Source organism: Ornithorhynchus anatinus, chromosome 7, assembly GCF_004115215.2.
Source record: "Ornithorhynchus anatinus isolate Pmale09 chromosome 7, mOrnAna1.pri.v4, whole genome shotgun sequence".
NCBI classification, from domain to species: domain Eukaryota; kingdom Metazoa; phylum Chordata; class Mammalia; order Monotremata; family Ornithorhynchidae; genus Ornithorhynchus; species Ornithorhynchus anatinus.
The window spans coordinates 17,058,470-17,084,463 of NC_041734.1; the positions used below are offsets into that span (position 1 = coordinate 17,058,470).

The 25,994-nt window shown below is 41.4% G+C and overlaps 1 long non-coding RNA gene across 1 annotated transcript in view; it reads right to left on the reverse strand.

Moving 5' to 3' along the window:
• The window catches only part of LOC120638503, a 144,891-nt gene that overhangs the window by 8,349 nt on the left and 110,548 nt on the right, over positions 1 to 25,994 (reverse strand). The window contains exon 4 of the long non-coding RNA XR_005660198.1: positions 6,675 to 6,843. This is a non-coding gene — a long non-coding RNA (uncharacterized LOC120638503). The remainder of the gene's footprint in view (positions 1 to 6,674; positions 6,844 to 25,994) is intronic.

A 25,994-nucleotide genomic window follows, 5' to 3' on the forward strand; every position in this document is an offset into this window, starting at 1 on the left:
TCCTAATTATACAATAATACTCTTTGGCCTTGGTTGTTTGAACGAAAGCTACTGGTCTTTCCGACCAGATTCTGAATTACTATTAGATCATATCGTAATTATTATTATTTTATACATTATATCGTCTGTGCTTCCACAGACCCAGGGGAGACAATTAGTTTGCCTGGAATTTGACTGGCAAGAATAAATTAGTTATTAGCATCTGCAAGTTATTTCATTTTTCTAACAGCTCTTAAGGGTTTTTTTGTTTGTAATAATAGTAATTACTTCTAATCATAAAAAATATTACACTTAGGAGGCAGTGGAGAAATAGACCTCATAGAGGCCCTGTCTCAGTAGTTTTTCTGTTGATTTTTCTCAAATGTATAAACCCACTGTGTTCAAAACAGAGAACCCCCCTCAAGGATCAGGGATCATGTCTAAATTCCCACCCATTTACTCTCTCCCAAGGTTTAGTACAGAACATAATAAGCACTTGATAAATATGATTACTACTACTACCAGTCATATGCTTTTTCAGCTGGTATATTAATAGTTCAGCTAGATTTTCTTAGTTAAATTGCAAACACTTTCTGTGAACTTTTGCAGATTAGACCAGGATCATTGAGGTATCAGTGAGACCCACTGTACTGGTCTTGACGAAAAATCCCAGGCCTTATCTCATCTGTCATAATATTATTATGGTATTTGTTAAGCACTTACTATGTGCCAACCACTGTTCTAAGCACTGGTAGATACAAGGTAATCAAGTTGGACACAGTCCCACTTGGGGCTCACACTCTTAATCCTCTTTTTACAGATGAGGTAAATGAGGCACAGAGAAGTTAAGTGACTTGCCCAAAGTCACACAGCAGGTAAGTGGAGGAGTGGGGATTAGAACCCATGTCCTCTGACTTTCAAACCCATGACTTTGCCCCTAGGCCACATGGCGTCTCATCAGAGTTTATATATGATTTTTATTTTGCTGATATTGTAATGTAGTGGCAACTTTTTGGATTTTTCAGTTTTATATCTGCTTAGCATGAACACACTGTAAAAATGATTCTTTTTTGCCGCATAAACATCATTAGGTAAAATCATGGCTAACTCATGAATAGTAGGAAAACAGTCCCACAGAGAGGGTAGAGAATCCATTTTGGAAAAAAAAATATACGCTTAATTTCCTCCCAAACACTGGTAGTCTTGAAAACAAAATGCCATTAAAAGGAGAGAAACAGAGACTCTCAATTAACCCTTTATATTTGTTCTGGACCTTTCACATACAAGATTTATCTTCCAAAGATTCCTTTTTTGAGCCAAGCTGAATAATCCATTTTAATCATTATTTCCTCATTTCCTTCAAAATGGAATAGGGCTCCTTAGAACTCACAAATTTTTTTTGTACTTTCCTCCATTCTATCAGAAAAATCCCTTACCTCTCTCTTCCTCACCCTGATTCATGCTTTTCAATCAATCACATTTCTTGATCAGCTACCATGTATAGAGCACTGTATTAAGCAATTAAGAAGGTTTAGTGTGCTTAGTAGCCATGATTCTATCACCTTGCCCCCCTCCTACCTGATCTCCCCGGTTTCCTACTACTACCCAATCTTCACACACCTCTCTCTAATGCCAACCTACTCACTGGGCCTCTATCTCACTGCCAACCTCTGGTTCACTTCTGGCCTCTGATCTGACATGCCCTTTGTCTTCATATCGACAATTACTCTCCACCTTCAAAACCTTATTAAAAGTACATCTTCTCCAAGTGGCCTTCCCTAAGCCCTGATTTCCTCTTCTTGCACACCGTTCTGCATCACCCTTGCACTTGGACTTACACCCTTTATTCACCTCTCTCTCAGCCCCACAACACTTAGGTACAGATCCATAATAGAGAAGCAGTATGGCTCAGTGGAAAGAGCACGGGCTTTGGAGTCAGAGGTCATGGGTTCGAATCCTGGCTCTGCCACTTGTCAGCTGTGTGACTGTGGGCAAGTCACTTAACTTCTCTGAGCCTCAGTTACCTCATCTGTAAAATGGGATTAAGATTGTGAGCCCCACGTGGGACAACCTGATTCCCCTGTGTCTACCCCAGCGCTGAGAACAGTGCTCTGCACATAGTAAGTGCTTAACAAATACCAATATTATTATTATTAATTTATTTATATTTATGCCTGTCTCCCCTGCTTGGACTGTGAGCTCCTTAGGGGCAGGGAATGTGTCTATCAACTCTGTTGTAGTGTACTCTTCCAAGTACTTAGTACAGTGCTCTGCACAAAAGTGTTCAGTAAATACAATTGATTGATTATTCCCTTCAGGTTTACAATCTAGTGAGGGAGACAGACTATAGAGCATAAAGATATGTACATATTTGCTTTGGAAGGGGTGAGGTTCCAAATGCTTAGGTGGCATGGAAATTCTGAAGTGGCAGTTGTGGGGAAATACGGTTGTGAGATGAGATGTGAGGGTTAATCAACAAAGGCATTCTGGAGGAGATGGGATTTTACAAAGGGCTTTTTAGATGGGGACAGCAGTGATACTAGATGTGAAGGGGCAGGGAGCTCCAGGCAAGGCGTGAGCAAGAAGTCAGCAGCGGGAGACATGAGAATGAGACACATGGGGGTATATTGATTAGAGAAGAGCAAAGAATGTGGGGCAGGAAATAATGGGAGAAGAGTGAGGATGTATAAAGGGAGTGAATTGAAAGAGCATCTTAAAGCTGAGGTGCAGGAACTTTCTATTTGACAGGGAGAAAGCCTGTTCCACAAACAACCTGCCTAAGGCCCTGACTGGTTGAGGAAGGAACTCTAAGCTTCTGAGTTTTTTCCTGGGGAGCAAACCTGTAATCTGCTTTCTTGTTGGCTAAAGCATGTGCAAAATAAAGTGCCAGAGCAACAAAAAACAAAATGGTAAGTACAGTGGCCTAGCGAACGACCATCACATCTCCAAGAGGCCTTCCCTAACTCATCCTTTATTTCCTCAATACTCCCTTCCCTATGTGTCACCTATGCACCTACATTCCTGTCTCTCTCCCAATATAGAGTGTTACCCCCTAGGGGATCAGAAATGTGTCTCAACTCTGTCTTGTGCTCTCTCAAATTTTATTACAGTGCTCTGCAGTTAGAAAGAGCTCAATAAATACCACTGATTGAATCCCAACTCAATCCCCACTCTACCAACTTGCTTGGTGTGTGATCTTGGGTTAGTCCACTAAACTGTTCTGAGCCTCAATTTCCTCATACTACTTCTAATACTATTATTATCATTGTTGTTATTATGAGATGAATGGGAACTATTTCATTTCCATTAAGTGCTTTACTGGAGCCCAGTAGAAAGCGTTCGGGATCAGTTACAGCTCTGTGGTCCTGAGAAAAGTGATGAAATAGTGGCAGGTTTTAGTAAATTCCTGACATCGATGACTAGCTGTAAACAATTTTCAAGGAAATAAGGTTGAGACATTTTTCATCATGAAGGTTACAAGAAAAAGAACTTGAATAGCACGGCCAAAGGCAAGATTCTTGCTTAGAATGAATAGGAAGGAAAAATCAAAGCCATCCATGGGACAGACATTTTTTTTTTCTTTTCTGAAATCAGTCTACGGCTCCCTAACAGGCATTGAAATGAGAACTTTCAGCTAGAGGCATGATGCAGTAATCAAGAACTTTTACAGACAGAAATGAGTGGAACACTTTTAAGAGGGGGGAGGGCTCTCAAAAGTTACAGTAACTTTCACTTGCTCCATTTCAAATCCTTCCTTTGAGCATCCACTTGAACCTACCCTTTTAGGATCATTAGTCCCACGAGGTTTGGAATTCAGGTGAGATTAAAAAGATCATAGGTGTTATTTTGAAATCAGATCCCATCACTTCTTTTTATTACCCCAAACAGGAACCAGCCTCCAGTCTTAATTAAGTTCTCGACCTTTGGATTCATGGGTCCTGTTCACCAGCTTTATAGTAGAGGATATTTTCTGCTATATTTCAACTCATCCCCTTTGCTCTATTCGTGATATCTAATAATGATATTTTGTTTTTCTACGGCACTTGTTGGGCACTTACTATGGACTGGCACTGTGCTAAGCAACGGGGTAGGTAGAAGCTAATTAGGTGGGACACAGTCGATGTCCCACATGGGGTTCCACAGTCTCTATCCCCATTTTACAGATGAGGTAACTGAGGCACATGCTGTAAGCTAATCCGTAAACTCCTTGAGGGCAGAGAACTTGACTACTAACTTTGTTGAAGTGTACCCTCCCAGGTGTTTAGTACAGTTCTGTGCACACATTAAGTGCTTGACTGGTCGAATGAATGTCAGAAGTAGAGAGGAAACTGGAGTACTGAGGGTCTGCATGGGGGATGGTATTTGGTGAGGGGAGGACCAGAAAGAATATTATTATTTGATTTGCGTTTGACTTTTCCATTCAATTTGGGGTGCTAGAATTCTGGGGGCTGCAGACAGCTGGTAACAAAAGGCCTTATATAAGGGAGAGGTTGGCATTTTTCTGGGGAAATTGGGCCGAGTCAGGGATGGCTCCCCCGCTGTAGAGATGCAAGCAGTCAATTAGAGAAGCAGTGAGATCTAGTAGAAAGAGCCCAGGACTAAGCTTCAGAGGTCCAAGGTTCTAATTATGTCTCTGTCATTTAGCTGCCTTAAGACTTTGGACAAAGTCACAGCTTTTCTGTGCCTCACCTTCCTCATCTGAAAGCTTGTTGTGGGCAGGAAACATGTCTGCCAACTCGGTTATATTTCTAAATTGTACTCTTCCAAGTGCTTAGCACAGTGCCCTGGACACAGTAAGGGCTCAATAAATACAACTGATTGATCTGTAAAATGGCAATTCCTGTTCTTCCTTCTTAATATGTGAGTGCTACATGACACAGTTACATTGTGCATCTACCACAGTGCTTAATTCAGTGTCACTGAAAAAGAAAAAGAGTCAAACTCTTTTTAGATGTCCTTTACAGATAAGGTATTTAAGTTTTTATGAGACAAATCAAATAAGCTTGGTCACGGTTAAGCTAATTTCTTTCAATTTTGTTACATAAAAGGGGTTTGTTTGTCTCATCTCATCCCCATGACTTGATTACCAGCTACCACTGACCCCTTCCAATGAAAACAACAGCTTGATTTGGCACAATCCTTATTCATTTGCTTGAAGTCTATCTGTCATCAAGATTCCAAACATGATTAGAAAGCAGGCAGGCATGGAGACTGTGAAGTTAAAATGCATCGAGTGGTATGAACAGCTATAAAATTGAACATCCACACAAAGATTTGATGTGTTTAAAGTAGTCTATGGAAGATTTTTTTTTTTAATGATGAGATGGTGTGTGCTGCTGTTACTTCCCTTTGGAAGGACAGAGAACTTGAGTCTCCATGATTGAAAATGTAGCCCATCTCTGAAGCAGTTAATTGAAAAGGAAAAATGTAGCACTCAGTTACTTTGTGTCTCTGCTCCCCACAGAATAAGATATGAGGAAATAGCAAAGGAATTTAGTTATCCAAATTCTATTGACTTTGAATGACAGGGCCATAGCTAAATCTCATACAATGAAAATTTGCTCTATGGGTTCTTCCTGGTCTATCTGATTGGCTTATGATTTAAAACAAGTTATTTCTGTCAGCTTAGTGGTGCCGAGATGATTGCTCAAGATGATGATGTATCCTGAGCACTGTAGATACCAATCAATCGTACTCACTGAGTCTTTACTGTATGCACAGCACTGTACTAAGTGCTTGGGGAACTACAATGAAACAGACTTAGTAGACACATTCTCTGCCCTCAAGGAGTTCATAGTCTACAGAGAGGATAACCCAACCATCACTATCTCATGACTCTAACTCAAATACTGATAAGTCAAAGGGCAGTTTTAAAGTTGTTTCTTAAGTTATTAGTTACCATTCTGCAACAGAGATATTTTCAGTAGCTTTTGAGAGTTGAATTTTTTAATGTATTGTGTATCTACCTCAACATTAATACAGAGTTTGTCACATAGTAAATAATGACCAAATATTATTATTATTATTGTTGTTGTTATGTGTCTCTCTCCATTTTAGATAGTGATGCTCTAGAGGGCAGGAACCACGGCTGATAATTTTCACTGTTACACTTAGTTCTCATTTAGAGTATGTATACATGACCAAACTTCTATTTTTTTAACAAAAAGTAGATTCACTTTACACAGTGCTGGAAAATTTCTAATACAAATGTATCACCTGTTCCAAATGACAATTTAAAAAAATCTGGAAATATGCCTGTAATCGCCACTCAACTTTACAGCAGCGTGGCTCACTTTGGAGTCAGAGTTCATGGGTTCGAACCCCGGCTCTGCCACTTGTCAGCTGTGTGACTTTGGGCAAGTCACTTAACTTCTCGGTGCCTCAATTACCTCATCTGTAAAATGGGGATTAAGACTGTGAGCCCCACGTGGGACAACCTGATTCCCCTCTGTCTACCCCAGCGCTTAGAACAGTGCTCGGCACATAGTAAGCATTTAACAAATACCAACATTATCTGACCACTGCAGGGTGGACTGTCCCCTCACAATTCCTTCAGTTGCATTTATTTCATGCTCACTGTGTGTGAAACGCTGTACTAAGCACTTGGGAGAGTACAAAACAACAACGAATGAGCGCTTGGGCGAGTACAAAACAACAACGAATGACACATTCCCTGACCACAACGAGCTCCTTACCTTTCCCTCTTCTGGCCATTCCACTTCACAAACAGTTACTGTCAGGCTGAGTTTTCCACTTTGGCTGGGCCTCTGATGAGGCATCAAAGATGGGATAGGAATGGAAGGATTGAACATCTCTTCTCTCCAGCTCTGATTCTTTACTGTCCTTGGCATAAGTGAGAGAAACCTGGTGACACAGAGAAGAAGAGAGGAAGGGGATGATGATGATTAATTCTTTCAACTATTCTCTTCTCTTAAATTAATAAAAGATGAAAGAGGTGAGTGTAGACTGTCCCTAATTGCATTTTAATTTAAAGTGTTGTGAGAACCAATACTTTTGTGGAATTTGGAAATCTACCTTCAGTTTTCAAACCTCAGGCATTTATTTATTTATTTTCAAATACCCACAAGGAAACCCAAAATTTGCATTTGTTCCACGATAAAAGCCTGCTTACTTAAAAGCTCCTGTTTACCTGACAGTATATTAACTCTAATTATTTTGAGTGTAATTTATTTTAAAAGTATACTTTACATACATTTTTCCTGTGGTTTTTTTTCATTTCTTTTTCACTTAAGTAAAATATTACTTAGCTAGTTTTCTAGCAAATACTAACTTTGATTAAGTTCAGCCTGGAACATTTATTCAGTTAATTAGCATTCATCAGTTCTGTCCAGAATAAATTAATAATAATTACATCAAGATTTTCCCAAGTGTCTTGTACGTTTGATAATTCCTTTAGTAAAGTCGGTTTTGGAAGTGGCTAATTAAATACATATTTCAGATTAAATCAGTGAATAGCCAGAACTTCAAGTGTTAAAAGAACTGAAAAATAATTAATTGAATAGTAGTTTGAACCAGTGAATTCAGCTTCCCAAATTCCCTAAATTTGACTCTGAAAGCAATTTACACATTACTCATTATATTTAACAAAAGCCAACCAACAGCTGACTACTGATCCCTATCCATTTTACAGAAAAAATCTGATGACTTTGACTGACATGTATTGATCCACTTCAGCTACAGTTTATTAACCATGCCATCTTCATGTTTCCATCTCTAATTCACACCCAAATTTTACTCACTCTGAATTTAATAGGCCCAATTCTGTTAGTGCAGAGAAGTAAATATAAACAGGAAGAACTTTCCTTGTCCATCAAAAGTCACAAGGTCTAAGTGTGAATTTCTTTCAAATAAGAAAATTAGCATACTGGACACCCATCTATATTCTATACATGCCTCCTGAACCTTTAAATGTCATGATACATTATGGTTTTCATTTTTTTCAGTGTTGCTGTAAGTACAGTCTCTCAGAAGTTCTCTCTTTCCTGTGAGCATAAAAAATCTCAACATTAAGTGAAGAGCGTTTCATACCTTCTGATTCAAGATTACAGTAGTGATAATGACAATAATACAAATAATGATGATAATGATTATGGCATTAACTAAGCCAGTGGATTAAATTTAAATGACATAGACCATGAAATATTCTACTTTAGCATGTGTCTATATCCTGGTTTAAATCTTTCCTTTGTAAATAATTTGCAAATAAGACAGTGGAACCTCTGATGTACTATACTCTCCAAGCGCTTAGTACATTATTCAAAACCTAATAAACACTCTATAAATACCACTGATTGATAGGACACCTCTGTGCTTCAATTTCCTCACTTGTAAAATGGCATTAAATACTAGAACTCTCTCGCTCTCAGGCAAGTATTATCATCATTATAACTTTATGTCTGCATGTGCCTCCCATCCCACCCCTTTGATTTTGAACTCCTTCAAGGCAAGGACTGTTTGTTTTGCTTCTGGAGTATTTTCCCAAGTGCTAAGAACAGTGTTCTGCACTCAGCGAGCCTTAAGTGGGTCAGGGACTAGGTCCAACCTGATTATCTTGTATCTTCCTCATTGCTTGGGCAGGGGGAGGGAGAGGAGGAGAGAGAAGGAATAATAAGGAAGAGGAAGGAAGAAGAATGGAAGAAAGAAGGAAGTAGAAAAGCAAGGAAGAAGAAAAGTGGAAGAAGGAGAGGAGGAGGAGGAGAAGGGCAGAGGGAGGAGTGAATAAAGGGAGCAAATCAGGAGTTTCCATTACGTACTGCAAAAGCAGGACAACACACTGGAGAAGAATGTCTATCTCATCCCTACCCATTCACCATGGTTAAGATGTAATTGGAACTTAGTCCATTCTTACAAGTCCTAATTACTATGAATTCCTCCCACATTCAAAGGGAGAATCAAGCCAAATATGCTCTTAGTCGTTCAGAACATTTCTATATTTCACACCAATTAAATCCAACTTCATTGGTGCTCCTTGGAATTTTTTTAAAGTAATCTTTACTAATTCAGTGTAAATGTTTTGTGGGGGATGGACTTGGAGTTAATCGAGGAAGAAACTCTCAGAAATGTAGGACTATAGTACACAGAGCTTATCAAAATCTATTTCGTGAGCTTGAGTTTCGATTTAATGAGCATACTAACACTTCAGCAACCATTACATACTGAAAAAAGTTTCCGATAATTAAGGATAATTGGCAATAGACATAAAATGAACAGATGATGATGGCTCTGCAGCAGCCTTCAGCAGCCGGTTCTTTCAACATGCACTGGGATAAGAGGGAGGAAGAGAAAGCTTTTTAAGCACATGTTGAATTGGTCAACGATGTCGTGATTATTCTGCATCTACATTTTTCATACGCTATAGTTCCATCTCCATTTTACCATGGCTTTGCTGTGCTTCCTTGGGCTGCCCAAAGCATAATTTCCTAGGGTTAATTACCAACCAAATTAAGTCTATATTTAATGATTCTACAGTGTCATACTCTAAGCATCCATTAGCATCACTTGTAATGTCATCAAGCATAAAACAAGTCACTTTGAACACCCTGCCTAACCTGCAATGCCAGCTTTTATTAGGTTTTTGGATGAAATATCCTAATACCTAAGAATGCATCTGAAAATGGGATTTTGGTTGTCTGGGAAGCATTTTCCACAGCCTGCTGACCTCCCATTCACAGCCAAAACTGTCTTTTACAATGCTAGAATCTACTTGGTTCTAGGGCCTTATTGTGATTTTTAGTAACTTCATATTTTGTTAGCTTATTTTAGGTTGCACAATGTGGATCAAAACTTAGAGCATCATAAGAGTTCACATTTCAATTGGATACATTCTCTCTCATGAACATCACTCATCAGATAAAATGAGGGAACATGGGGCATTTCACATGGAGACATCACACTTTTAAAAGTCGAACAGTTGTATGTGGTGAGATATTGTTTTGAGTTGAAAAGACATGTAAAATATTTACCAAATATGAAAGCAGCTGAATTTACACTTCCCCCTGAAGGACAATGACTATGTCTGATGTAGTTTATTTTATATCTATCTCAGTACTTAGTACAGAGCTTGGTCCATAGATAGAGGCTTCATATGGACCAAGCACTGAGGTAGATTCTAGATACTCAGATAGGGTTGTCCCTGACCCACATAAAGCTTACATCTAAAACTGAGGGGGGGCAGATATTTAATACCAATTTCACAGATGGGGAAATGAGAACAGATAATTTCAGGGACTTGCACAAGGTCAAAGGGGGAGCCAAGATTAGAACCCAGGCGTCTTCTGACTCCCAGTACTATGTTCTTTCCACTAGGCCATGCTGCTATCTCTGCACACCAGAGGCCATCTCTGAACACCATCTCTTCTTTTTACAATAATAACATTTACAATAATAATAAAAGCAACATTTGTTAAGACCCTACTATGTGCCAAGAACGGAGTTCTAAGCACTGAGGTAGATACAGGATAAACTGGATCAGACACAGTCCTTAACCCAAATAAGCTTACCATCTAAGTAGAAGGGGGAACAGTTATTTATTTAATCCCTATTTTTCAGATGAGGAAACTAAGGTCCATTGAGGTTAAGTGACTCGTCCAAGGTCACACAGGAGGTAAATGGTAGAGCTGGGATACAACCCAGGTCCTCTGACACCTGTGCTCCAAAGATTAATCTGTTGAAAGTTGAGTGAACAAACTATTGGCTAGTTCTGTAATGTAATTTGGGAAGCGCTTCGGGGTGTGTTAAAGAGACACGCACTTGATTTTCTTTAATCATAAAGTGGAATAACTTCATGTAAAGAAACAGAATGGCTCAATTATCTTGCTATTTGTATATATTTACAATCCCTTCTACCACAGAGATAAGTTTTTAATTCCTCCAAATATGGGAGAAGATATTTTAGTGCTCATACCAAGGGGAGTTAGAGAAGGACCTTAGCAGAATGTGGCTGGATTTAGCTTTTCCAAACCAGACACCTAGAGCATCCCAAATATTTCCCCCTTTTTTAATGCTTCCTGAGGAATCACATTTCTGACTACATTCCTATTTTTTAAACTCCTGTAGCTCATAATGTAGTCTGTTCTTTACTGCCAATTTTTCCTAACCTTTTAATATGTTTTTCCACTCTATTACATAAACCCTAATCTTTCCTTTAATACATTACTGCAAGGACAGTAATGCCACTAAATGAGCTTTGGAGACACACTGTAAATAAGGAATGGATGCACTGGGCCTTAGTCATAAATTCTCCTATAATCTACAAGGTCTGGTAGATAGCAAGTTATTGAGGAGATGTCAAATAGATCTTGAAATAAGTCCCCAAAATCTTCTGGCTCACAGTATAAGATTTTGACAGTGCTGGGCATTAGCTTATATAATAAGATCTTTGGGAAAGGCCTTTCATCAGCAGACTTTAATTACAGTCCCCAAAGAAGGGAAATATAAATCCCTGTGGAATCTGGAAAACAGCCCTTCACAAAGTTGGTGAGAAGAACCCAGTAAAATGATTCAGACTCACCACTGGATTGGAGGGATCAAACAGACAGTTTTGATGGAGCTGCCCCATGACTAGGGAGTTTTCTGGCGTTTGGTTTTAGTTCCTGTCCCCTATGGGTTTCAAATCTAAGTAGGAGGGAGAACAGGCTTTCAATCCCCATTTTATGTATGGGGAAATAGAAGCACTTTAAAGTGAGTGACTTGCCCAAGATCATCAAGCAGGAAAGTGGCAGAGCTAAGAATCAAACCCAGCTCTCTGACTCTCAGACCTGTGGCCCTCCCACCAAGTCACTCTGCTTTTTGGGTATGATTTGCTCTCTCAGTCAGCTGTAAACTGCTTCTTATTTAAATTGTAGTTTCTCAAGCAGTAGTCCAGGAAAGGGTGGTTGCTACCATGTGCCTTAGGTATCTTAACTACTGTGTTATGAAAGTTTGGCTAGCTTAGGGATTGTATGGATGATAGATGAGAAGCAGTGCACCTAACGGATAGAGCACGGGCCTGGGAGTCAGTAGGACCTGGGTTCTAATCCTGGCTCCACCATGTCTGCTGTGTGACTCGGGGCAAGTTACTTTTAAGCACTCAATCATCTTGCTCCCACCTACCTGACCTCACTACTTTTCTACTACAACCCAGCCCAGAAGCAGCGTGGCTCAGTGGAAAGAACCTGGGCTTGGGAGTTAGAGGTCATGGGTTCGAATCCCGGCTCCACCACTTGCCAGCTATGTGACTTAGGGCAAGACACTTAACTTCTCTGTCCCTCAGTTACCTCATCTGTAAAATGGGGTTGAAGACTGTGAGCCCCACGTGGGACAACCTGATCAGCTTGTATCCCCCCAGCACTTAGAACGGTGCTTTGCACATAGTAAGCCCTTAACAAATACCACCATTATTATTTGCCCTCCAACTGCCAACCTACTCAGTGTTCCTCAATCTCGTCTGTCTCACAACCGACCTCTAGCCCACATCTTCCCTCTGTCCCGGAGCACCCTTCCTTTATATCTGACAGACGATCACTCTCTCCACCTTCAAATCCTTATTGTAGGCACATCTCCAAAAGGCCTTCCTTGACTAAGCTCTCATTTCCATTTCTTCCATTCCCTTCTGCATCACCCTTGGATTTGGATTTATTCACGCTTCCCTCAACTCCACAGCACTTATGTAAATATCCATTATTTAGTAGAGTGCTCTGCAAACAGTAAGTGCTCAATATATCTATGATTGATTATTCATAATAATGTCTACTTCCCCCTCTGGACAGTAAGCAGGGAACGTGTCAACCAACTCAGTTATATTGTCCCCTCTGAAGTGCTTACTTCAGTGCTCTGAAAATCAAGTGCTCAATAAATACAACTGATTGATTGACTATGCCTGTGACCTGTGGGACACTGGATGTGTCCAACCTGATTAGCTTGTACCTCACCCCAGCACACAGTACAGTGCCTGGTACGTAGTGATCACTTTACAAATACCACGAAAAAACAACCACCAAAAAAACCAAAACAAAAAAACACCAGTAGGCATAGGATTAGCACATGAGTTCCTCTGCATGACTGTTCAGCAAAATATAATCAATCCCCTACTTGTTTGCAATCTTCTTCAAATACAGGACTTACGAAAACATTCACAGCATGGCCTATGGATAGAGCATGAGCCCTGGAGTCAGAAGGATCTGGGTTCTAATCCTAGCTCCACCGCTTATGTCCTCTGTGACCCTGGGCAATTCACTTCACTTCTCTGTGCCTCAGTACCCTCGCCTGCAAAATGGGAATTAAGACTGTGAGCCCTATGTAGCACTGTATCCAACCCAATTAACTTGCATCTCAGTATAGTGCTTAGCATATATCAAGCACTTAAATATCACAATTATTATTATTATTATTATTATTGGCTTTACACCGCTCTGTCCTTCCACCTTATAAAGTGAGCTGAGTTCAGCATTAAATCAATGATAACGGAGAACTGCAAGTAAAACATTTATCTCATCCCCTCTCCATCTCTTTCTCTCTCTGTGTCCTTATCCTTCCCCCATTCCTTTTTTATTGTTTCCTCCTTGCTCTCCATCATCAACAAGTTTAAACTGGGAGGAGTGTGCCCTCTCCTCTCATTTGTTGAAATGAAACCTCTCTTCTCTGCTTTTGCCACTGTGGTAGAACTTCGCAAAGAGGCAGTGGGGCAGTGATATCCCCCTCTCAACCCCCACAGCAACCCCACGTCCACCTGTCTCCATCTGGCACCACTGTCACCTTCCCGCTGAGTAGGCTGGGTAGAACAATGGACTGAGATTCCCGACCGAGAAAAGTAACGGAAATGAAACTCTTCTGCTCTCCAGAGTCTAGACATTTCGATTGCTTCAGCTAATTCTGTCGTGCAGGTTTAATAGGGCTTTAAAGTCCTACACCCAGCAAATGCTCATTAAGGAGGGTTTACAGCAATAACAAGGCCAGGAAACAGTCTCTCTTCTTATCCCAGAGCTTTTACTGAATTACTGTATCTTGCAATTCTCCCATCTCTGATAAATGCTGTGCTTCTTCTCTTGGGGGTGGTGCAAGCAGATTCTGTTGGGTGGCTGACATAGATCTGGAGAATTCTTTCAGAAATCTAAGTGGATTCTGGCATTCTCCACAGCATGGCCTAGAGGATAGAGCACGGGACTGAGAGTCAAAAGGACCCGGGTTCCAGTCCTGGCTCCGCCACCTGTCTGCTTTGTGACCTTAGGCAAGTCACGCGACTTCTCTGTGCCTCAGTTACTTCAGCTGTAGAAGGGAGATTAAGACTATGAGCCCCCCCATGTGGAGCAGGGACCGTAACCAACTCAATTTGCTTTCATCCACCCCATCACTTAGTCCACTGCCTGGCACACGGAGAAGCAGCATGGCTTAGTGGAACGACCACAAGCTTGGCAGTCGGAGGACGTGAGTTCTAATTCCGCCTCTGCCGCTTCTCTGTTGTGTGACCTTGGGCAAGTCACTTGATTTCTCTGTGCCTTTGTTACCTCATCTGTAAAATGGGGATTAAGACTGTGATCCCCATGTGGGACAAACTTATTAACTTGTATCTACCACAGCACTCAGAACAGTGCTTGGCACCTATTAATTATTCATTATAATTATTATTATTATAGTAATTGAATTTGAATTTTTCCTAGTTCTTAGTAGAGTCCTCTGGCTTTTACAGAAAGCTTTTAATTAATACTATTACTGTTACTACTAAACGAATATTACTACTACTTCTACTACCCCTGCTACTAGTACTGTTACTCTATTAATAATAATAATAATGTTGGTAGTTGTTAAGCGCTTACTACTTGTCAAGCACTGTTCTAAGCGCTGGGGTGGATACAAGGTCATTGGGTTGTCCCATGTGGGGCTCACAGTCTTCATCTCCATTTTCCAGATGAGCTAACCGAGGCCTAGAGAAGTGAAGTGACTTGCCCAAGGTCACACAGCTGACAAGTGGCATGGAGCGGGATTAGAACCCATGACATCTGACTCCCAAGCCCAGGCTCTTTCCACTACCACTATCTTTACTCTCACTACTAATGTTAACACCACCACTACCCTTCTACTACAAATTTCTCTCTCCAAGGATAAGCACTATAGACATGAACAACACTGAAGTCCAATGTTCGCAGTCAGTAGACGCTCAATGAATGCAATTGCCGACGATGATGATGAAGTCATTAACCGCATTGTTATTAGCATCTTAACATCCTAAAATATTTACCTGTGCACAGCCTTTTCTGCTTTAGAAGATGATAAAGATGCTTCTTTTTAAACTATTCATAAAACTTAAAAGAAATACTGAACTGTGCTACTCTGAAGTACTGAAATCCTTAGCGTTCTTTAGAGGAGCAAGCAGTCAATTTTCATTTATACAATGTCTTTCGAGACAAACCTGGCAGGACTTGTCGCTAATGATATACATAAAAAATGGCAATGAAAAATACAATAAAAACAAACAGGACCATTATTGTAAAATCCAAATCTACAATATTAACCCAGCAGGGCCGGATATGGTTTTTGAGAAGCTCTGGCTTTTGTTTCCTGGAAACTCAATAGTGATTATGACAGTGTCAGACTCATGAAAATAAAGTATACAAACAGAAGTACATAAGTGCTAGGAGGAGTCAGTGAGGAACATGTACCTCCAGGCTTATAAAAAAAATGCTAGGGACTAGTAATACCTGAATAAGTAATATTTTAGAGGAAAAATCCTGAATATAATAATAATAATTGCATCTGTTAAGTGGTTACTGTGTGCCAAGCATTGTTCAAAGTGCTGGGGTAGATACAAGGTAATCAGGTTGTCCCATGTGGGGCTCACAGTCTTAAATCCCCATTTTACAGATGAGGGAACTGAGGCACAGAGAAGTTAAGTTACTTGCCCGTGGTCACACAGCAGAAAATGGCAGAGCCGGGATGAGGACTCACATCTTCCAACACCCAAACCCATGCTCGTTCCACTTAGCCACCAAATGGTCTACCTTGTGTGATTTCAAGCACACCAAACAAAACCTATGGTTTGATTGTTCTTGATCATAAAAGCAAGACTCAAAATAAGTGGTAGAAATAGATTTTTTAAGGGAATAAGGGAAGTAAAAAGAGCATCTGGCATTGGTAAAGGCTAGTCTTTTCCTCTTTGGTCAGAAGTTCAGATTTCAGTCAGGTTTGTGATGATGGAAAGTCATTTCTGAGTGTTGTTTGGCCTATGGTGAAATACTTCTGCATTGTGGGACCAGGCTGCCAAACCCATTGCGTGAACTGAAATCAAGAGCCGGCTTCAAAAAGGAAGTTGAGACCTTCCTTACTGGCATTAATCAATCAATCAATCAATGGTACTGTGTGCACAGCAGCATATTAAGTGCTTGGGAGATAATGCTATTATGATATAATAGACACAATCACTACAACCCAGGGCCACATTTCACCACTACTGTGGCTCTGAGGCATCCAGACAAGTGACGGAAGGGTTAAATCAAAGGCTTTCCTCTAATCAAAACAATGGAGTTGCTCTTTTTTTATATACTGGTATTTGTTAAGCACTTACTATGTGCTAGGACCGGTTATAAGTGCTGGGGTGGATACAAGATGGTCAGATTGGACACAGTCCCTGTCCTCCCTGGGGAACACAGTCTTAATCCCCATTCTACAAATGAGGTAACCAAGACATAGAGAAATGAAATGACTTGTCCCAGGTCACACAGGAGAGAAGTAGTGGAGACGGGATTGGAACCCATGGCTTTCTGACGTCCAGCCCCATTCCCTATCCACTAGGCTCCACTGATTTTTTTTTTATTCACGTGGGGCTCACAGTCTCAATCCCCAATTTACAGATGAGGGGGCTGAGGCTCAGAGAAGTGAAGTGACTAGCCCAAGGTAACACAAACAAAGGGCAGATCTGGGATTAGAACCCATGACCTTCTGACTCCTAGGCCTATGCTCTATCCACTACAATATCTGATCTGATTACCATTTATCTACACCATTGCTCAGCAATCAATCAATCGGTGGTATTTATTGAGCACTTATGGTGTGCAGAGCACTGTACCAAATGGTTGGGCAGCAGTGGGGGTACAATACAACAGAGTTGGTAGCCACATCCCTGTCCATAAGAAGCTTACAGAGTTCATGGCATAGCAGGCACGGTAATTACTATTATTATCATCAGTATTTTTATTTTGTCCTGCAGGATCATATGGATCCTACCTGTCTCGGCTGTATTGCAATGAGTTTAGCTTCAGGCTAAGAAACTGACTTTTTGGTTGGTGAACCTGCAGGATATCTGTTCAGCTAATGTTTGGAGCACTATAACTGAGAAACAGAAAGCAAAGAGCCATGAGGAAACGATTTAAGGACATGGTAAATATTTGGGTAATGCTGCGTCTCAGCTAGGAGGCAGTAGCTGCAGATAGATCAACTTGGAACACTGCTGTCAAGGAAGAAGAGGCTCTGCTGAAACAGAAGCTTAGGAATGATCAAAGCAGCTCAGTCTAGTGGAAAGAGCATGGGCACAGGAGTCAGAAGATCTGGGTTCTAATCCTGGCTCTGCCACAGACCTGCTGGATGAGCTTGGGCAAATCATTTCACTTCTCTGTTTCTGCAAAATGGGGATTCATTATCTGTTCTTCTTACTTCATTCATTCAATTGTATTTATTGAGCACTTACTATGCAGAGCACTGTACTAAGCACTTGGAATGAACAATTTGGCAACAGATAGAGACAATCCCTGCGCAACAACGGGTGTTTACCAACTAGCCACTAGGTTCTGGATCTTCTCTGAAGAATAGTAATTCAATTTATGTTTCCCAACTGACTAGAGGCATTGAGAAACTCATAGCTACTGACTGATCATCTTTGACAAGAATGGGATGAAAGGGGATTGGAATTGACAGTTGTCAGAGAACAGCTTCCTTAAAAGGGGTGACAGGACACGTTTTGAGAAAAAGGGAGAAATAAACAGGGGAACAAATAAACAAGAAATGAATCAGATACCTAAGAGCAACTTTTAAATTCTGGACGTAAGCTCAAGATTTTCATTGTTATTAAGGAAGTCAGGCCTTCTAGGCGAGGAAGAGAGGGTCGTTTATCTATAGTGTGTTGATTCATCACAAAAAATTAAGCACACCCTAACTTTATCAGCCATCTTTCAATATTCTTCAGAAAGATGCAGCACTCTGCAATATATTAGCAACATTTATTACATTATCTCTGTGATTGGAAATGAAGCTGAAGTGATGTTAAATGATGAGTGAAACACTAGTGCAATAACCAAGAGGCATATTTAAGAGGCAACTATATAACAATCAGTTGAACAAATAGAGCTTTAAAGATGGTATTTGCCACCTGTTTGGCTTCTGGGCCTGTAAATTCTTTTAGTTTCCATTGTTTATTTGTTCATTAGTATTCTGAAGATATGCCACTCACCTGTGTCTCAGGGAGTATTAACATTTCAACGTGAGATGATATTTTGTGAAATCAAATCGCCAAAATTAAGGACAGTTAACACGGATCCAAATTTCTAAGGATTAACAAAATTATTTAGTAGTTTCTGCTTTCCTTTGTATTCCCAGTTTTGGGGGATTTTCATGGAAATTTGTGCTATCAGAGGTAATGGCCTAGTAGACAAAGCACGGGGCTAGGAGACAGGAGATCCAAGTCCTGGTCCTAACTTCACTGCTTGGGCAAGTCATTTAATTTCTGGGTGACTCAGTTTCCACAGCTGTAAATTGGGGATATAATACCTACCCTTCCACCTAGACTGTGAGCCCTGTGTGGGCCAGAGACTGAGCGGATTATCTTAGATTCATCCCAGGGTTTGATATGTAGTAAGTGCTTAATAACTATTATTGTCATTATTATTAATAATAATGTTGGTATTTGTTAAGCGCTTACTATGTGCAGAGCACTGTTCTAAGCACTGGGGTAGATACAGGGTAATCAGCTTGTCCCACGTGGGGCTCACAGTCTTAATCCCCATTTTACAGATGAGGTCACTGAGGCATAGAGAAGTGAAGTGACTTGCCCAAAGTCACACAGCTGAGAAATGGCAGAGCCAGGATTCGAACACATGACCTCTGACTCCCAAGCCCGGGCTCTTTCCACTGAGCCATGCTGCTTCTCAATTATTATTATCATTATCATCTTTTGTGGGGTCAGGTGTAACTTTCACCCGGAAAAAAGGGGAGGAAATGAAAACGTACGTAATTCCCGAGAAACACAGTGAGGAACATTAACTTAATGGGATCATCATCATCTTCTAGACTGTAAGCTCAATGTGGGCAGGGAACAAGTCTACCAACTCTTTTATATTGTGCTCCCCCAGAGCTGTGTGTACAATAAGAGTTCAATAACTACAACTCTTGATCCAAGGTATATATGTGCAGAGCACTATCTGAAGTGCTTGAGAGAGTATGATATGACTGAGCTGGAAGACATGTTCCCTGATAACGACAGTTGGGAGGGGGCTCAGGAACAGGTAAAAGCCTCACTATGCATTCTATTCTTGTCTCAGCTGTTTTATCTTGCTGTGTTTGTACTCCTGTTTAGAGTCCTCCTTCTTCTGGCTTGCACTATCTGTAAATAATTGCTGTCTGTCTCCCCCATTAGACTGTAAACATGAGGTAAGGGACTCTCCCAAGTTCTTAATATGGTGGCTACCGTTCTGTCAGCCCTCAATAAATGTCATTGCTGCTGATGATGATGAGGTTTGAAGCTTCCTCTTCAGTCAGCCATTATTCTTGGTGACAGTGGGGGGTTTATCTGCCTTATATGCAAATGTTTGGCCCCAAACATCATTTGGCAGCCTCCTGAGTTTAGAAATTATTTTCAGATTTACAGTGTGCTGTCCTCTCTCAAATAAAATAATACCAACACAGGCAATAAGTTAGTCCTTAACCCAAGCCCAGAAACAGTTGTATTTTGTACTCAAGAGGCTAGCTCAGCCTGTTACACCAATGATAACAATTTTCCTGTTAAACAGAACTATGTTAGCCATGGATAAGGGAGACGCTTCCTCGGGAAGAAAGAGAAAGGTCTCATTTTACATATAATATTGAAATGATGCAGTTCAGCTGAAAAATCTTACTACGCAGTTCTCATAATTTAGGCTTAAATGAGTGCCATTTACATCGAAGGAGAAATGAATCAACTTAGTAAATCTTCCAAAGCCATACGTGATCCATTCTCAATCACCACAAATGTGATTGGGGAGAAGAAGTTACTTCTTGTTACAGCTTCAATCACCTAATGTCCTCAAGATCCGTATTAACCATTCTGAATATTATTAAGATAGATGTGTATAGCTGGATAAATTATCTGTGATGAAAAGTATCTGAATAATGAGGAAATTAGTCCTGAAATGCTGTAAAATCTTGACTGTTAATATACCCTGAGGAGAATATTACAGCAGAGGGTTAGCTGTACTTATATAAAGCTTCCTATCTCAGAGCTAATGAAGAGATACTGACAGTTTGGCTACAATGTCAGCAGAGAATTCTAAGGACTGGAGATTAATCAGCTCCCAAAGCAGCAATCCACCGAGATTTCCACCATGCCAAAAGAAGAATGGAAAGAACGAAGATCCCTCCCACAACCAAAGAATCCTAAGACCCAGAAGTAAACCCATTCCTGTCGTCCTTTATTTCAGGAGGCTCAAAGTCTTTCTCCACTCAGTGGAAATTGCTGTACAGATAGGAGCAAATTGACTGGTGCATTCAGTTAATTGTTATGCCCAGGATTTTCATTTTCTTCTCCATGTAAATGACAATTGAGAAAAGCATCTGCCACCTCCGATATTTCCTGGACCGAATATTTAAAAGGATTAATCGGGCGGCTTATTCTGAAATTCAGGAGGCTGATGGGTGGTGGGCAACTATCCGTGCCATCCCTGGCTCATTGAATTTGAGGTGCCAGAGGGGAACTGGAGGGGCTGGATAATGACTCTGGCAGAAATAAAAAAAAAAAAAGCTCCCTAGGCATCGTTGCCCACCCATTTCCACGCCCTCTCGTCGGACCCTGATTAGCCTCTGTTCACCGATACATGACGGGATGCTGGCAGAACACACGATGGGGGGAAATGTCACCTGACATTCTAATATGGCTAGGATCTTCTAGTCAGTCCCCTCCAGCACTTTTCCTAAATTCAGAGACGGGCTAAAGACAGAGAGATGAGGAAGGAATCACTTCCCAGTGCTACTCTTTCACCATCCAGGAACCAACTTTTCCTTTTTAGATGGTATAAAGGCATTATATGAAGATGATATATCTTTCAGATGCTGACATAAATTTCTTTCACAACTTTCAGTCAAAGACCACCAGCCAAGGGCACTGATGTTGCATCATTTTAAGATAAATGTAATATGTTTGCCCCTTATTAGGTTGAAGTGAGAATTCGTCGGAATTTAGGTCATTCCCTGGAAATAAGATAAGCATGTCTTAAGGGTACTTGTTAAACACTTTCTAAGTGCCAGGCAGTATACTAAACAGTGGGTTATTCATTCATTCATTCAATAGTATTTATTGAGCGCTTACTATGTGCAGAGCACTGTACTAAGCGCTTGGGATGAACAAGTTGGCAACAGATAGAGACAGTCCCTGCCATTTGACGGGCTTACAGTCTAATTGGGGGAGATGGACAGACAAGAACAATGGCAATAAATAGAGTCAAGGGGAAGAACATCTCGTAAAAACAATGGCAACTAAATAGAATCAAGGCGATGTACAATTCATTAACAAAATAAATAGGGTAATAAAAATATATACAGTTGAGCAGACAGTACAGTGCTGAGGGGATGGGAAGGGAGAGGGGGCGGAGCAGAGGGAGATGGGGGGAAAAGAGGGTTAAGCTGCGGAGAGGTAAAGCGGGGGTGGCAGAGGAAGTAGAGGGAGAAGAGGAGCTCAGTCTGGGAAGGCCTCTTGGAGAAGGTGAGTTTTAAGTAGGGTTTTGAAGAGGGGAAGAGAATCATTTTGGTGCAGGTGAGGAGGGAGGGCGTTCCAGGACCGCGGGAGGACGTGGCCCAGGGGTCAACGGCGGGATGGGCGAGACCGAGGGACGGTGAGGAGGTGGGCAGTGGAGGAGCGGAGCGTGCGGGGTGGGTGGTAGAAAGAGAGAAGGGAGGAGAGGTAGGAAGGGGCAAGGTGATGTAGAGCCTTGAAGCCTAGAGTGAGGAGTTTTGTTTAGAGCGGAGGTTGATAGGCAACCACTGGAGTTGTTTAAGAAGGGGAGTGACATGCCCAGATCGTTTCTGCAGGAAGATGAGCCGGGCAGCGGAGTGAAGAATAGACTGGAGCGGGGTGAGAGAGGAGGAAGGGAGGTCAGAGAGAAGGCTGACACGGTAGTTTAGCCGGGATATAACGAGAGCCTGTAGCAGTAAGGTAGCCGTTTGGGTGGAGAGGAAAGGGCGGATCTTGGCGATATTGTATAGGAGAAACCGTTAGGTCTTGGTAACGGATAGGATGTGCGGGGTGAACAAGAGAGACGAGTCAAGGATGACACCGGGATTGCGGGCCTGAGAGACGGGAAGGATGGTCGTGCCATCGACAGTGATAGAGAAGTCTGGGAGAAGACCAGGTTTGGGAGGGTTGATAGAAGATTATCAAGTTGGACACAGTCCCTGTCCCCCATGGGGTTCACAGTCTAAGCTGGAAGGAGGAGGATTTAATTCCCATTCTACAGATAAGTGAGGCACAGACAAGTTGAGTGAATTGCTCAAGGTCATCCAGGCAACAAGTCACAGATCTAGGGCTAGAACCCAGGTCCTGTGATTCTCAGGCCTGGGCTCTTTCCAGCTGCCACAGCCACAGCTGCTTCTTGAAGCAGAATCAAACTGAATTATGTCTCTGTTACTCCCAAGCATTAAGAATAAATTACTTTTTGATACAGAAATTAGCATCACACAATTCAAATATGAGTGGGAAGAGGATCAACCAAAGTGTGATCCATATCCAGCCTTCGGACACCTCAACAATCAAGCTTCTCAAATACCCGGACAAATGTTCGATATTTGGCAATGTCACAGCAATAAAGCTGTCTCTGTCACTCTGCCTGCGTGACTGACATTTGATCAACTCTGCAAACTGATACCCTGTGTTGAAAGCAACCAAAGCCACTTGAGCTGCAGCAGTGTCACCCAGTGGAAAGAGTCAGGGAATCCAGGGATCTGGGTTTTAATCCCGACTCTGCCACTTGTCTGCTGTGAAACTCTGGGCAAGTCACTTAACTTCTCTGGGCATCATTTGGCTATAAAATGGGGATTAAGACTGTGAGCCCCATGTGTGACATGGGCTGTGTCAACCTTTCTCTACCGCCACGCTTAGTACAGTGCCTGGCATATAGGAGGTGCTTAACAAATGCCTTAAAATATAATGATGGCATTTCTTAAGCTCTTACTATGTGCAGAGCACTGTTCTAAGTGCTGGGAGGGATACGAGGTCATCAGGTTGCCCCACTTGGGGCCCACAGTTTAAATCCCCATTGTACAGAGGAGGTAACTGAGGCACAGAGAAGTGAAGTGACTTGCTCAAAATCACACAGCTGACAAGCGGTGGAGCTGGGATTAGAACCCATGACCTCTGACTCCCAAGCTAGTGCTCTTTCAACTGAGTCACGCTGCTTCTCAAAAACAAGAAAAACTGATAGACGTGATCCCTATCTTCTTGGAGCTTGCAGTACAGCAAGATTGACTATATTTGAAGGAGGTTAATCACTACAGTATAAATAGTGTTTTACTTTTTTTTTGCCCCTTTGCAGGAACACTAGTTCTGTATAAGAAACCGGTATTCAAAGTACTAATTGGGTGCCTCCTTTGAGCAGACCCAGCACTGTATCAAGGCTGGGAAGAGTACAGTTGAGTAAAAGCTAAACTCTTCTGACCTCAAGGAGCTTATGCTCTAGCAGAGGGGCGGAGGAAGAGGGTGGAACTGACAATCATGAGCCATTCACAAATAATATGACTGTGGATAGCAAATCAATTAATTAATCAATAGTATTTATTGACCACTGACTATGTGCAGGGCAAAAGCATGGGAGGATGAATGCAAAGTTAGGAAATAGGGGAAGTTAATTAGATAAATGTGGAATCAATTGAAGTCAGTACTAATGATCTTAAACACTAAGGGTGACAATTGAATGAGCTTGACCTGGAAGATGAAGCTTAATTGGAAAATATGCCCTGTAGGTGCAGGTTGGGGTTTTGAAGCTGTAGGAAGCTATGGTCTGGTAGACTTTAAAGGGGAGTTTGAGGCAGAAGGCGGGGTGTGAACTAAGGAATGAAGATTACACTGATGGATAGTGAGATAAGAGAGCAGATAAATTTAGAGGGAGGGAGCAAACCAATGAAGTGCCGGAAAGACAATTGCCAGGAGTTTCTACTTGATATGGAGAGGACTGGGTAGCCGCTGGAGGTTTGGAGGAGCGGACAGATGAATACAGAACGATGTTTTGGAACAATTATCCGGGCTGCCTCAGAGTGAAGTGTAGACTGGAGAGGGGAAAGGTGAAGTGGGTAGTGGAACTAGGGAGGCTGGAGATGGGGATGAAGGGTAATCTCCGGGGATGAAGGGTAATCTCCCTGGAATACGAGGAATGCCTGGACGGGGTTGGCGGCTTTTTGCATGGGGAAGGAATATTGAATCAGGAACTTTTTGTGAAGGAAGAAAAGCAGAAGGATTAAGGGCCGGACTGAATGTGAGAGTTGCAAAACAATGAAGAGTCAAGGATAATACCACGCCCGCAGGCTTCTAGGGCTGGGAGGATGGTGTTGTGGTTGCCTGTTATTGGAAAACTAGGTGGAGTGAGTTTGGGAGGAGAAATGAGGTGTCAGTTTCAGGCATATTGAGCTTGAGGTGCTCCCACATGGAGAGGTCCTGGGGGCAAGAAGAAATTCAAGAGAATAATGAATAAGAATAAGAATAAGAGAAAAGACGGCGTTAAAAGTACGAAAGAAGTGCAACCTAAAGTGCTTTGTCAATTTTAATTTAGAGATATCATTGAATCCTTCTGCAGAAGAGTTATGGAATTATGTGGGATTTCTACTGGCCTCTGGGAATAAGGGAGTTTAATTCTACGGGTGTAAAACTCAGCAGTTTGATAACTTGTTGCAAAAACAAGCATAAAATCCTAAAGGGAAACTTCTTTTGTCTTCTTTAGAGAGACATTAGGTTCTCTGTATTGGGATGGATATAACCAATGTAACTTCTAAAATATTTGCCTATTTATTTTATTTTTCCTGAAAATTAAATGTCACACAAAGCCAACAACAAACTGTGCATCCTTGTCAGATTAGGCCATACGGTACAATGTCTCCACAATAATCAGGGCAAGGTTGGTTCCGCTACGTTTTTAATAGATTGGAGTGACAGCCTCTATGATGGTTGTGATGTTCGGTATTTTCAGCTAATGACCATGCTAATTAATTTTCCACCAGTTAATACCCATTAAAGGCTTGAAATGTGAATGTTCCGCACTGGAATGACATTCTGATTTGCTCCAGTGACTGGGTGTCAACAAGTAGAACTCCAGCTACTCTTTACTGATTAGGTTCAAATTTAGCTTTTGTATTTCCAATGTCATATACTTTCAGAGATATCTTACTTTCCAGAGCCCAAACAGTACAGCTGAGCAGAATTCACTTTCTGACAGTCTGTCACTCTTAGGAAATGCCCAAGATGATAGGATATCAAGTGATTAATCTTAGCCTCTAAGGCAGGGTACTCCTTTAGGCTCTACTGTGAGGCCAGAACATTTTGTGGCTACCCTAACCAAAGAGAAACAGACTTTCAGTCAGACCTTTGATAAGGAACCATGACTAGGTTACCTGGAGCGAGTCCTTGTTGTGCATATTGTGGCGACTGAAAGGTGATTACAAGAAAAAAATTCACAACAGAGTTTACAAATAAAGATTTCAAAATGCCATTTCATGATGAAAAACAGACCAATGATGGCAACCTGTGAAGTTTTGGTATTTCACCGTGTCCGTCTCCCTCCCTTCTTCTCTACTTTCCAATTATA